Genomic DNA, 13749 nt, shown 5'->3' with positions numbered 1-13749 from the left:
CTGGGCATAACAGAAAGGTAAAAATACCTTGCCAAAAAACTGAAAATTTAAATGATACATAATCCATTCTGAAGGATGGTTCTTATGACACTCATCGCCAACAATAAAATTAGTTTGAGTGGTAGGTATGTAAAAAATATCTTGCCATTCGGGCCTCTTTTTCCATATGCACATCATACAATCAATTATTTCACCATGAATAAATCGTTTTGGCTTTAGTGACATGAATGCGTTTAAAGTCAAAACGCAACCACTATCCTTCAATTTATAGGGCAAATGATAATTATAAAAAGCCATCAAAATGTCGAATTTTAATGGATTACCTCTGTTAATATTAAAAATCTGCTGAATAACAGCATCTTCTGGTTCATGATTGTTTTTTAAAAAGGCATCTCTCTCAATTAATGATTCATTGTGAATTTTTACCGCCTGTAGAACCGATTGACTAATAAGCTGGTCTTTTGGATCGTCCGTAACAATATACTGTTCTTCCATATCAACTGCTATAACACCTTTTTCTTTGGACAGGTCCAACTTTGATATAAACTGTTTCAGCTCTCGTATTCCATTGCGCGTTGCTCCTTTAAGAAGTTTGAGATGCTGTATTAAAAATCTGTGTAGAGAGAGACACATAAGTTCATAATCTAGCTTTAAAATTCTGAAATAAACCTCTGAGTCTGTAGAAGTTGCAACTGGATTGACGTCAAAAGGATAAAATCGTCTTGTCACATTGGTCCAGCTGGGATATTCTCGGAATAATCTCAGCAAATTATTTAAGATTGCTGGTAACCAATATGGATTTGATTTGGTATAATTTTTAGCTGCATCTTCATGAATTAATTTCTGGCTACGACTTTTCAGGTCCGATAAATATAGTTTAATAGTGTTTGCTGAAAAGAGAACTGCATCTTCTGCAATATCAAATTCTCGTAAAAAACTACAATGTTGTTCTTCACACGTGCCTTCACTCAGTTCATATAAGCCAAATTTCTTGTGGTTAAACGTTGTTATTTTCTCTTTCAAAAATAAATATTGCTGGAAGCAATTACTACCTTCATCAAAACATTCTGATTCACACAAAACAAAGAGGGCAATAATTACTGCTTCCATTTCCTCCATGTTCTCTATTTCGAGACAAAATGCTATTGCCCTCACGTACAAATCTTTCTTTATCCAATTCTGGCCAATAGTGAAACATTTCCACTTGCACGTAGATTTTAGTAAGTGAGCTCTATCTCTCATAGTTCGACACGAAGGTAATACCTTTGACATTACTATCAACTCTGTAGGATCTTTTCTCGTTTTTTCTTTAGCGCGGTACTCGGACACATACCGATGACATCTGTCATTGTACTCGAAATAATCACAGTTGTTAAACACGAAGCAAATAGCTATCAACAAAGCGCATGAACAATCAGCAATTACTTGACTTGGAATGCTTGCGCCACTTTCAATCCAAGCCTCTAGCCATTCAGCAATGGTTCCGGAGTCATGTTGGCTTGAAAGCATCTGACATATGCTAAACACTTGCGCCGATATCCTTATGGTAACGTTATATAAAAATATTGGCGAGCTTTCTACATCGTCAACGATATTTAATCGTTTAGCGATGCAGCCAGTTGCGTCGATAGATATTGGTAAATGTAATTTATTGGCATCGTTCCAAAGTATTATCTGATTAGATGACCAATAATAAATTTGTACTGGATCAACAACAAATTCGCGGATGCTTTCGTCATGATCCATCTGCTGCAAAATCGCTGTAACAGGGTTACTGGAATACTTATCAATGCCAATTTTTATATCTTTAGCTTCTTGTCGAACTGTTCGAGCTACCGTTTCTTTAACATAGTATGGTGGTTTGGTTCCACTATCGTTCAAAATATCGGCAGCTTGCTCGTCAACATACCTTTTCGCTTTCGTGTGTTCTAATTTTTTTCTTTCTTCGACTCTTCGATTACTTGAAAGGTAAGTATTACTCTCGTGAACCAAACCCCTGGTATTATTAGTTCTGATTTCAAATACTATCAAGCTTCCAACTTCAGGTTTCTTTTTCAGCGACCCTTCGATTGAATTTCCGCATTCGTTACACGTACAATAAAATGTAAGATACGTATTGGATTTCACAGGAAACGCATGTTTCTTGAAAGCAAATGGACATGGTATACGATAATTCTCCCATAGTTTATTGATGATGAAGTGTGTCCATCCTTGCTTCAATTTGTAGGTAATTCTGTCTTTTCGCGTAACAGATACTGGAGCGATTTTTTCCCAGTCGTTTTCGTCTACTTGAACATGGTAGGTCACTTTAGCATCGGGGTCATGATTTATTTTTTTATTTGCATTGGTAGTTTTATCAATGCCTTTCGACGTAATCTGCGTGGAATCGTCCATTCTGAGTTAGTTATATTGCTATCATTATTTTGTTTCCAAGAGATACTAGATTCACAACCTGAAATAAGTAGACAATCTGTAGTTATATCTTGAAGTCGAACGAATGTTTCAAGCGTTTATATGGTTACTATTGAATCTGACTTAAAAAAAATTGAATGCATATGAGAAATAAAAAATAGATGAAGTTAGATAGAAAGAGAAAAAGAGTTTAATGAAAATTATCATTTGAACGTAATGAAGCTTACCACTTACAAACACCACCCAGCATCGCAACCCTATTCCAGGCAATTAAACAGTTTGTTTCTTCGTTGAAAGTGCGAACTGCATTGGATTCTCGTCAATGAGGATCACCCTTCAGGAATATCTACAATTCAGACAAATACAGTAACAATACTTTTTTTTTATTAAACACTAACACGATTTGAAATTTAACGTATTCAGTTTGGACTCAAACTAACTAAAGAAAGTATACTGAATGCACCATACTCGTAAAACAAAAGCCGACGTTCGAAGTTTTGAGAAATCTGAGAATGCGCGCGGACAACATGACGAGACATGCGTGCACCAATCGCACGTGTCGTATTACCTACGCAAGTTAGCGTGGGCTTTTTAAAATAGAAAACTAGTATCATTGATTTCAGTTTATTAATTCAAATGATGTGCACTAACATAAAGCAATTAATTTAATGTCATCATTTTTGGCTTTAAGGAAAAAATTAAAATGTATCTTACTGTAAAACTCAGTTGTTATGCAAATTTAATTTATAATTTTTCGCATGACGTAAGCGTTTATAAAATCGTGGATTAATTAAACTTACGACAGGTGCTCCTACGAGTGTAGACGTGACGGCACTCGGAGATGGTAGCAATCAGGTTGTCATAGCGAAACAAGTAAATGTACCCTCGACCTTCTGCGTCTTCTTTATTTTTCTTGATTTTGGTAACGATACTTTGTCTGAAAAAAACGATAGTATGAACACGACTTTACACGCTACCACTTGATGTGTCTAAGTCGCGTTTGGAAATAACGGAACTACTTGTCAAAGTCGATTCAGCTCCTAAGGATATGGCTCCACGTTTATGCCTTTGATTACTCAACGGATTCTCGGCTAACTTGGGCTGGACGGGAACCGTCATTTCATCTGCAGATAAGAGGTCGTCTTCAAATCCAGCAACTAATGAATTTGCAGTTTCAGTGTCACTGTAAATAAAGTGTGTTATTCAAGAAAATATCAAAGATATTATATTACAAATATATATATAATAAACGTGTAAAAACGAACCTACCCAAATCACCTTGCTTTTTCTGGCTTGCTTGAGAATTTGACTAGAAATTATCATCGAAAGACGATTTGTCAAGATAGCCATCATCAGGTACGAAGTGTTCAGCAGTAGCTATTGTAGCATTTTTATATGCTTTGAAATCGTCAGATGGTTTTTCTTTTTCTAGGCTTGATTCTTTTTTAAGTGTTCTTATTTTTGATACGAAAGACTTTGAGATCTCCTTGGAAACTCTTCAATATCAGAGTTAATGCTAGTGGATGCTTTTGCAGATAAGGACTCTGGTGTGCTGGTACTACCGGGTATTGTTGGCTGTTGTTCGATTTTACCATTAGTATTGTTCCCTAGTGTCTGTGTGTCTCTTTTCGCTGTTGAGCAAGTAGGCATATTTTTAACAGGTATTGGAGTATCATCTCCAATAGAACCCAATGTTCTTGCCAAAGGTGCAACTGGATTACCTGGTGGTGCATGAGGACTCAAAGTTGATGTGATATTCGGAACTAATATAGTTGCAGTCACAGAATCTGCTATTGCTTTTCTCTTATTTACTAAGTTATCCAAAAATTCATGATAGTCTGCATCATCACCTTCTTGATACAAGTCTAATTCTTGAATTGTCAAGAGAGTTTCTTCTTTAATAGTTTCTAATTGTTGTAAAAGAGTCTCTCTTTGCAGTTGCAGAAATGGAAGATTAAAAAATTTGTGCAAAAGTTTCAATCCAAATCCATTCCTCATTGAAGTTTCAGCATATCTTACTTGTGCAGCTCTTTCTTCAAGTGAGTCAATGAAATAAGTAGCGTGGTCAGCAGTTACTGTTCTGCGATGAGACATGTCACAGAGATTGCCCACACAATAACTGGTATGTGGCTGGGTATTTTTGGAAGTTCTCGTTGAACATAATCAAAAGTCCACTGTTCAGTTATATCCATCATGACTATTACACCATTGGTTCCCTTGTACACATCTAAAAATTCAGCATCCAATGCAGGCTCTTGTTATTCCTGCACTATACGTAAGACCCAGGTTCTTGTACATTCTATTTCTTATATCCATGGCAATGTTGCTTGCCACAGCTAAAAGAGTATGGCATCCATATGGACAGACTTCTTCTGAAATCTCAAAAAATTCACCAACGAGTTTATATTGTTCTAAATTATACACTGCACAATTAGCTTTTTCTTGTTTCAAACTCTCATCACCTTTGGCACTTGTAGACTTTGCACTGGTATTGGAGATTTGTTCAGTGACCAAAGATGTAACGTCAACCAAATTTGCAATTTTTCAACTAACTGGTACAGATGGTTAAAAATTTTAGCAGATCTTCTTCTGTAAGGTGTCAAATCTTCTCCTCCAACTTGTACTAAATTTGGACACAAACTTAAAGCCTCCTTTACTGGCATACATTTTTTTAAACCAAATTTTCTTGCCTCGTAACTACTAGTAACAACTAAATTTTTCTGCCGTACTCCAAGTGGTTTGCCTTGGCGTTCTGGATATAGCATTGATTTGACTTGAGCACAAAGATAGTCAATATCTAGGTGTAGAATACTTTTTGAATGCCCAATCACTGAATGATCACTTTCGTAGTCACTGCTGACATCCATCTGTGTGTTTTTTCCCACAGCCTTCTATAAAAGAAACGCTGTTAAACTACTTTATTTGTTCCTGATTTTTAATAAAAAAAAATTATCCAAAAGACCTGTAGACTAGAATTCAGTAGTTTAAAAAATGGAATTGGAGCTGCTCTCTGGAATGTTTATGTTTTATTCTTGTCACAGTCTTGATTTCCCAGTACTAAATCACCAATAACGTCCAAGTAAAAAGTAATCACGATAGTAAAATCTTGGTACAGCCTTTATAATGATTGTCTTGCAAATCTGTGAGCCATGTGGTAGCTTGATTTGTATTGTTCACGTGGTTTAATTTTATTTTCAGAGTATCATCCTGCTCATGAATTAATGATGACAATCCATAGCAGCCTCCTTCTGTAGATGACTAGAAAATTAAAACCCATTTAACGAAAACGTAAATAGAACAAAATCAACTATAAGTAGAAATCCATCAATCATAGAGCTTCGTTGAATGAGTAATATTATATTCAAAAGAGACAAGGATACAAATCTTCAGTTTATATCGAATCAAATAAACGTGACATTTTCATTATCATATATTATATGATAATAATAAATTCGATGTAAACTGAACAATCCTGTTGAGGTTAGAATACTTTGAGATGGTTGTAATAAATTCGGTTTCAGGACGATGAGACACAAAATATTTTTCTAGTTCTGAATGTATGAATGAATGACTTACCTTTCAATTCTTCATTGCTCCATTTGTTTATCTGTCCAATGCCGTTGTACGATTGCAAAATGCAAACTATTATGTACTGTTTAAAGGGCCTTGCGTGCAAGCGCTGGCAAGCGCCTCGCCGCCACCAATCTAATTACTGCCGCCAACATGCGATTAGCTAGCACAGAACATGCGCAACGATCCGTCATCGACCGTAAGCCAGTTAGTATAGACCAAAACCGTTTTTTATTATTATTTACTTGAATAATAAACTTATCTCCATTTTTATCTTGGGTGCTGTTAGTTCATCTCATGAACTAACGATGGGAGTATCGAGAATTTATTTTTAATGTATAATTGATTTATTTTTTGGTCGAGAAAATATGGGTGCTAGGACCCAGCACCCAAACCTTATTTTATTTTTTTTAAGGGATTATTTACAGACGAACAAATGAGCAACATTAAGAAAAGTTGTTGTGTAACTAACGAACTATCTAAAGAAATAATTAGTTTGTCAATTATCTCAAAAAATTAGAATATGGGTGCTAACTTTTATGACCTAATCTGGGAGGTTTTCACCGGCAAAGATCGCCAGGCTCGCTCATCGGAATAGCTGACACTAGCTAGCGTCAGACCCCTCTAGCGAGCGCCATTCGTACTGCGTAGCAGGTTGATTTTATCTACCGTTCCCTGTCAACTGACATACAACAACGTATATGAAATTATGCTTCAAAACTGTGCTTAATTATGATGACGATATGATTTGAGTTGACATAAATGATAAGTTAGCTATCAAGAGACTCAAACCCCAAATACTATAACCATAAACTTAGTCACAAGCCCCTCTCGGCAACTTAAATATAACTTTTAACATTTATACAGTGAAATAAGCACGTTAGCCGAGAGGCTAAGGTTTCTGCTTTGAATTGTTAGGATTGCCGGTTCGAATCCTGGGGATGAATTTTTTTTTTCGTCATTATGGAGAATTTTGAAATCATATAAATACGTAAAACTAAATTAAAAATGCAAATAACATATAATTATTGATTCTGTGTTTAAATGATAAAGCACATACAAATGAAATTTTTTGAAGGTGATATTTAAAAAAAAATTAGCATAGACCTTCTCCATTTTTTCCTGTACCTATTCCAAATATAAAATGATAGAAAACGTCCATGAACATTTGAAGAGTTTACTGGGGCATTTTTATCAACAACTTGATATATTTATCCTTAACTGAAATGCGTGCCACAAAAACTAAGCTTTAGCGCTTTTAACATGAATGCTGAAAAAAATAATAACACTATGGTATTATACGACAAAATGAAAAATATCGCCGGTTAGAAGCATATAACATATTCTTCAAAATATAAGTTCATTGCGTTTGAAATTCAAATAAGTAAAACTAACGTATCAACGGACTATGCTGTCAGTCCATTTAATCGATATAAAAATCACTTTATTTTCTATATTTTTCAAGAGCTACTGAAAATTATTTTCAATAATGCGACGTTTATTTGAGATCTACTTTTTTGTTATACGATATGATGATATTTTTCCTATATGTATAGATAAACGAATGTTGCAGTGATGTTGTATAAGAAAAATACATTTAAAACAATGGAAATGTTATATGAACATGTGTGTGTGTGTGTAAAGAGGAACAAACAGAATCAATAATTATATGTTATTTGCATTTTTAATTTAGTTTTACGTATTTATATGATTCCAAAATTCTCCATAATGATAAAAAAAAAATTCATCTCTAGGATGCGAACCGGCAATCCTAACAATTCAAAGCAGAAACCTTAGCCTCTCGGTTAACGTGCTTATATCACTGTATAAATATCAAAAGTTATATTTAAGTTGCCGAGAGGGGCTTGTGGTTAAGTTTATGGTTATAGTATTTGGGGTTTGAGTCTCTTGATAGTTGACTTATCATTTATGTCAACTCAAATCATATCGTCATCATAATTATGCACAGTTTTGAAGCATAATTTCATATACGTTGTTGCATGTCAGTTGACTGAGAACGGTAGATAAAATCAACCTACTACGCAGTACGAATGGCGCTCGCTAGAGGGGTCTGACGCTAGCTAGTGTCAGCTATTCCGATGAGCGAGCCTGGCGATCTTTGTCGGTGAAAACGTCCCACTTCTCGTATATGACGTTGGATCTCCTTCTCTCTTACTCCCTGGTTAGCGCCTACAATTTTTTTTCATATAATTGAAAATCTTATAATGGCATGTAATTCTTTATTAATTACACAATACATTTTAGGATTAACATTTGATTGCTCGTCCATAACATAGTCGCTAAACAATAAAAAATTGTTTTGTGTGCAGACGCTCACCGCCCATAATCGTTACCGCTTGAAAAATTTCTTTTCGATCCACGGAGTCTGTGTACAGTCTCCATACGCGCATACTTAGAAATTATTCTATTAATTCGATTAGTACAAAATGTTTTAAGAACGTTTTAAAAACGTTTTCTGGAAAACTTTTAAACGTTGATGGCTTTTAGCGAAAATAACGTTTTTAAAACATTTCAAAAACGTCTTCCCAGAAAAATATATAGTAAGCTGGTATCACAATACGTTTTTAAACTGTTTCTCGGACACATTTATACAGTAGGTTGGTCCCTGCTAAAGCGAAAACATTGGTTTGAATTAAAGCAGAATCCAATAAAATACCTTACAATCGTTTCAATCGTCGTTTAATTCGGACACTGAATATTTAATATTGGAAAAAGAATCCAGATATATCTCGTTTAATCCGAATCGATTATTTTACTGAAAGTTATAATTAAATCTTATCCCATCAAATAGTTTTGAATACTTCTTAATTTTTAATACATTTAACGTTCAATACGTTTGAATATATTTCAATTCAGTTTAATGTTTGAAGTTCTTTAATTCAACTTAATAGAGAAAGTTAGCATTCGTATTTCAATCCGTTTCAATTCAAATAATTACCGAATTGAATTCAATATGCATTAAATCTAAATTATGTCAATTAACTTTGGTTCACTTCAATACAGCACTAAATTAATATAATATAATGTAAAATTCTCGCTAACTAACCATTGTAATTCCACAGAAATGTGTTATGTCTAGGCGAGGAAATGTTAGGGCTAGACGTAATAATATTTAAAATACTGTCGCGTTGGTAAAAGTTGGATCTTAGTCAGGAGTTAAGCAGAGGTGGGTTAAAGGGATAGCACTTATATTATTTGTAGCGTGCTTAGATAGATAACTTAGTTTCTTACCTTGTTAGGACTGGGTTTCAGAAGAGGTTTTTATAAACAGTCTCAGGTGTTTGCACTTGATTTAAGATTTATTGTTTAAAGACAAGTTTATAATGCTTAGCAGAGTATAATTCCGGTTCTGAGTAGCCGGATAGCGAAACTTAGAAATAACTAAATCAGTATAAGTACGAGTACTAGAGTATGAGTGTTAATCTGAGCTGCTAATATAAGCGCTAATATAAGCTGTAATATGAACTGCGCGAACTGTGTGTTGCGCGGATCCCGATCCAGCCTTTTTATACCATAGGCTGATGTGCTCCTTCCTGTGTTTTCGCCGAATTAATATACGGTGAGTAATATTCGCGGAAATATTATGGAGAACGTGCTTTGACTAATCTATCCCGCTAGATAAATTTACAAATGTTGCCGGGAGGGTTGATACGATAGGAAATTAAATTACCGATACCCGGTTAGTAACCATAGCCCGTTATGTGCGACATTTACTTATCATAGTTCGTCACGTACGTTTCCTTTGTATCGACGTGACATGCCCACCCCACGGAGTCCTTTGCTGATAAAGCAAGGGACTAGCACTCTCCGAGCGCTACTGTAATTACTTTGTTGGTGAGTTTTGTCTCTGTTTCGTATATATTTTTTTTGTTATATATATATTTTTTGTTATCTTTTTTTTGTGTCTTATCATTCTACATATATATTTGTATTGTGTCGTATATTTTTTTTGTGTTGTGTTTTTTTTGTTATTACCATTATTATTATTTTTTGTCTTATTATTCTAAAAATAGGAAGGACGTGGGATAGGATTACAGCAACTCCAAACGGTGAACCTGCAAACTCCTCTGGAACCTACATAAAACATCCTTGCCGATACATCTGGCGCAAGGAGCAATACTGAGCATAAAATGCTCCGGGCGGACACATTCGGCTTCCATGGCCAGTTGTTGGTCCTTTGAAGCGACCGCGTGCCCGGCAGAAGAAACACCCCTGCCAATGTGCGGTGTCTTGTCCGCACATACGGCATGGATTAAATCAATAACCCCTCTCCTCTATAGGTTTTCTCGAAGAGGAACCTTAGGTGTAGGTGCCCGTGATGAGCCTCCTGGAAAATATACTGCGTCAGCTGGTGGTGGCTCCAGCCTCCATCGTCGTCCAATAGTGGCAACTCAGGATGTTCCATGCTCATCTGAGCTTCCCGGTTCTCCCATCTTATCATTAGTCGTTCCATTGTTACTGCCGACGTCCGGTTGCTCAATATCTGTTCAGTCATCCAGGATCTATTGGCCTTCTTGTGCGGCGGGTGCGGTAGTTGCCGTGCGTTTCATTGTGCTGGTTTATGGCGTATCTGACATGACAGGGGGTATGTTAGTGCTTTTATACCTTTTTTTTTAGAAAGTGAGGAGACGTGGAGGAGTGTCTGTTGTTTCGGATTCTTGGAGTGGGATTGCTTGCACGGCCATGGGTGGGGAGTGAGGAGTGTCGTAGTTGATTGGTAGCCTAAAATATTTTCCGTCAAGTAATGTCTGTGCAGATTTGCAGATCACTCTTTTTTGAGGGTTTAAGGGCTGATTCAGTTCTTGCATTGGTATATTTTCGAACCTATGGCCTTTGTCACTGCACACTCTATATGCGCAGAGTATGCAACTTACTGCGATTACGGATGCGATAACGATTACAATTGTTACTCCTAACGCTAAATACGCGTGTAATAATTTCACTTGGTCCGAGTGTTCGTATCTGTTCTGATTTTTATTACTATTTCGTTTGTAGTTATCAGAGAGATTTTCGGAATCACAAAATTTTCCGGCTTTAGTTTTTTCTTAGCCCCCAAATAAATATGGTGGTTCGTTCTAAGTTCGCACAGCTGGGAAATCTGTATTAATCCAGTGCTATTCAAAAGAAAGGGCTGTACTACGCCGTTACAATTCACATCAAAGGAAGTATTGAGAGTCACTGGGTATAGCAAAACATTATTTTGTAACGTCGGTATAAGATAGTAGTCGGTTTCGGAGCTAGTTTCAAGTAGGCAAAATACAAGATTTGACTCTTTCGGTGATGTTAACAGACTAAACTCGCAGGAATTATTGTTTGACTTGCGTATAGTCGGGCGCGGGCACAGATAGAAGGAAAAAATACGTTTACACTCGTTATCAATTAAATTTTTGCTTACAAAGGCATGGGTAGTTTCTCCCTCTGTCACAGTCAGATAATCACTTTGTGGTCTAATGAATTTAGCGACTCGGTTAGTTTTCTTAAGATACTGAAATACTGTAGTGTTATGATATTGATTTTTGACATATGTACTGGCAACTTTGAATTAGTAATTGCCTTGATAGTTTTTATCGCGTTTAGCAAAAATTGCGGATTGAAAGAAAATTGTTTGTTTTGCAGGAGTTGACGTACTTCAGTTGAAATGTAAATAAACTTATGTAACATGTCGTTAATTTCGACTAAAATAAGGCTAATGTGTGTAGAATTATATACTGGGCTCATTGCGCTAGTAATAAAATCTGCACGAGCTTTTCTAAAAAGCAAAAGATTTGTTTCTGATTGTAAATTATTTTCGGTAATATAAGATAAGTCATTCTCGTCCATTTGTTCGGTCAAATTACTTTCGCGTATATACAAAACATCTTCAAGGGCCTTATCGGCATGTTCGAGTAAGAGGCTGTCTGGCGATACTAGGGCATCCCGCCCCCCGTTGGGTGTGTCAAAAGCGTACGCGTTGAGAGAGGTGCTGACTGCTCGATGATATGTTGGAGTTTTTTTGTTTCTTCGTAGACTGTGTATATAGATCTTTTGATAAAATCTTTTATCTCGATTGTCTTGCAAACTGCAGATATTTTTTCCAGTGTTTGGGTGAAATTGTAATCTGAGTTAAGTACTGAGTTGATGTCAAGAGCGGTGATAATATTCCATTTTTCTTGAATAAATCGTATGGTAGGTCCTTTTTCAAAAGCGATTCCAGGTTGACTATCATATTGCTTTGTAGTTGGCTGGATTTTGCATATAACGGTAGTTAGTAGACTGATGAAAAGTACTCTGGGTAGGAGCATTTTGCTGGTGTTAGCTGGAAGAGTTGTTTTTTTTTTTTAATTTTTAAAATTTTTGTCTAGCGTTGACAGCGATTTTGTTAAAAAGCTCAATCCATTCCCAATTGTCTATTTGGTCAAAAATGTTTATTAGTGTGGTTGGGGAAGTGTTATAATTTCTACGGAGCAGGAGCGGTGCTACTCGTGGGAGCGTGTCAAAAGGGTAATTAGTACTGGGTTTGAGTAGCTCGCCGAGCATTGTATTTTTATTTTGGACGTCGCAATGATGACTCGCGGTGTAATGTGTCTGTGTATGGGGCGTTTTTGTTACTGCATTTCTCAAAGATATCTCTTATCTCTGCTATATATTTCATGGCTATGTGTAAGCAGTTAGAGTAGTGTTCATGAAATTGTTTTAAAGAGCGGATGTTTTTTGTTCGGAAAGGTAAAAGGCTGTTAATGCCAGGTTGTTTAGAAAATGAGTCTATAGGCAATTCAAGGTTGGGATAGTGTCGAACGACATGATGTACGCAGTCTGTGCATTTAATACATCATATGGCGTATGGTGGTTTGTGAGGGCCGATGATTTCGACGTAGACAAAGTTATATGATAATTGTTGTTGCATGGGTAGGGCGTAATGACGGTTTGTGCAAGTAGGTGAAAAGTTACTACTAACATAATACGTATAACTTCTGCTTCCATTAAATTTGGTTTGTTATGCAATGTGTTTTCAGTATGAGGTACTTTGCTGGGGGGTGACTGTTCATTAGTGTTATTTTTGTGCATTTTTGTGGGATTTTACGGAAGGAAATTGATAACAGGTAAGGTCTTTCGGTGTTTAGCAGCTGGTGGCTACTGCAATGTCTTGTAGTTACTTGTCAGTATCCTTAAAATAAAAGAAAATAATGCAAAACAGTTGTTTTTTGTGTAATGTTCATTGTTGTTATTTTATACAAGACTCTGATATGGGGCGGATTGAATTTTTTTTTGATGCGATTGATGTCTATTAGATTTTTTTGTATTTTTACGGCATGTAAGCGTGCGTCTTGTGATTTGTCGTAAAAGGTAGAAGGGCAAACGTAACGTCTGATTTTATGTTTGAGGCCCTTAATAAAAATGTAAATAGCTAATTTTTCTCTCTGAGTTTCGTCTTCTGTAACTTCAAATAAGAACATTTGCGCTGCCTTTCCCATAACAATGTATTTTTGTAAATATGCATTTATTCTGTGTCCGAATTCCATTGCGGTTTCTTCCTGCATTTGTGTTGACACACTTACTCTCTTTTTTTCTATTATTAAGTCTTTGAGTAATTTTCTTTTGGCTCTGTGATCCATGTTTTCAGACATATAGCTATTGTTGACTTTTATGTTTTGTTGATTAACGGTGGAATTTCTGGTTCTGATAATACTGGATAGATCTGTTTCTGTGTGTAGCTTGGTTTCTTGGGTCAGTTGATCGTCATGTTCGGTTTTAAAGATAGCAGTTCGC

At 36.0% G+C, this 13749-nt stretch overlaps 1 pseudogene; it reads right to left on the bottom strand.

The window, feature by feature from the left end:
* Positions 1-3241: 3241 nt before the first annotated feature.
* Positions 3242-5279, bottom strand: LOC131668689 (rab-like protein 6; annotated as a pseudogene).
* Positions 5280-13749: the final 8470 nt, after the last annotated feature.

This window comes from Phymastichus coffea, unplaced genomic scaffold (genome assembly GCF_024137745.1).
Source record: "Phymastichus coffea isolate CEN01 unplaced genomic scaffold, Cenicafe_Pcof_1.1 PCOF00006, whole genome shotgun sequence".
Taxonomy (NCBI): Eukaryota; Metazoa; Arthropoda; class Insecta; order Hymenoptera; family Eulophidae; genus Phymastichus; species Phymastichus coffea.
This window is presented reverse-complemented; position numbering and strand designations above follow the sequence as displayed.